The following is a 1696-nucleotide window of genomic DNA, read 5'->3' on the forward strand; positions in this document are numbered from 1 at the left end:
GGTGAGCGATCTGTGTAGCTTTGCTTAAAAGAATCCCACGCTTGGTTTCCAGTTCTGTTAACACTGTCTTGAAATTCTTAATTTTTTTTTCATCAAAGGACCCTGCATTTTCCTTTTGCACTGACCCTGCAAATTATGTAGCAAGTCCTAGCTTCAGAACCCATTTGGATTTTTGCCGCTTTCTGACAAACAGGAATGAAACTTACTTGTAGTTAGATACTGGCCCACCAGTGAGCATTCCTCCAAATGCCCTGACTTGCTCCCTTGCCACACGGTTCCTTCTCTCTAATATCCATCAGCTGAGTCCACTATAACTTCCAGGAAACTGCCTGGGTCTCTAAAGAGACCTTGCTGAGTTGAATTTCGCCTCCGCAGCATTGCCATTCTATGAATAATCTCCACCTTGTTACAGGTGTGGCAAAACTGTCCTGCTGGATTCCAGCCAGTGGCGTATAAAGGACCCTACCTGGTGGGTGGCCTGGGTCCCCTGGGGATGCTTTCTTCCAGAATGGACAGAGGAGGACAGACGGGGTTAGAAAAAGATAGTATCAGTCAGAGGTCAAGAATGATCACTCAGTAGTGAATTTCTACCACTGCATGTAACTCACCCTCCCTGAACCTCAGTGTCCTCATCTGTGAATGGTGCAAATAGAGGAGGTATCAACCCCCCTAGGATTGTCCAGAGGACACAGAGTATGTGTAAAAGACTTCGCGTGGTTCCTGGGGCTTAGTGAGTGTTAGCACTTATGAAACATCAGTTCTTTTTAAATTTTTTATATTTAAAAAAATGTCTGCTGAAGTATAATGACAAACAAGGTTATATTAGTTTCAGGTGTACAGCATATTGATTCAAAAATTCTATACATTACTCAGTGCCCACCGCAATAAGTGTAATCACCACCTGTCCCCATACAACGCTATTACGTTGTTGACTATATTCCCTATGCTGTTCCTTTTCACCTTTGTGACTTATTTTATAACTGGAGGTTGGTATCTCTTAATCCCCTTTACCTACTTCACAGATCCCCGCACCCACCTCCCCTTTGGCAACCACGAGTTCTCTGCATTTAAGAGTGTTTTTTTTGTTGTTGTTGTTGTTTCTGAAACATCTTGGGTTTTTTTAAATGTTTATTTGTTTATTTTGAGGGGCGGGAGGGGCAGGGAAAGAGGTGGAGAGAGAATCCCCAGCAGGCTCCCAGCTCTCAGCGCCGAGCCCCAGGCCCCCTGGATCCCAACTCTGAGATCATGGCCTGAGGGGAGATCAAGAGTTGGCTAGCTTAACCCACTGAGCCCAACCAGGCGGCTCTGAAACACTGAATCTTAGTCATTTGGGTCATGGGCCCCTGGGCGAACCTGATGATACCTATGGTTCCGCGCCTCCCAATGTCACCTCCTAAAAAGAGCTTCCCCGCAGTGCCAGTTTGACAACCCCTGAAGGTGGTTCGTGGACCCAGGTTAGGGCACTTGCCTCTCAGGGGTCACTTAGGCGGTGCCGTCTCCACTCCCGCCCTCCAAGCTTCCACCTGTGGCCGCCAGAACACCGCCACCGGCCCGGACTCGGCAGGCGGCTTCTCCGCGAGGGTCCGGGCGGGCCGAGCGGCGGCGCCGGAGGGGGCGGGCTCGGCTCTCGGCCCGCCCCGTGTCGGGCTCGGGGTAGGGGCTCCGGCCTATTACAGGATGGAAACTCGGGTGTCCA

Source organism: Felis catus, chromosome F2, assembly GCF_018350175.1.
Source record: "Felis catus isolate Fca126 chromosome F2, F.catus_Fca126_mat1.0, whole genome shotgun sequence".
In the NCBI taxonomy this organism is placed as follows: Eukaryota; Metazoa; Chordata; class Mammalia; order Carnivora; family Felidae; genus Felis; species Felis catus.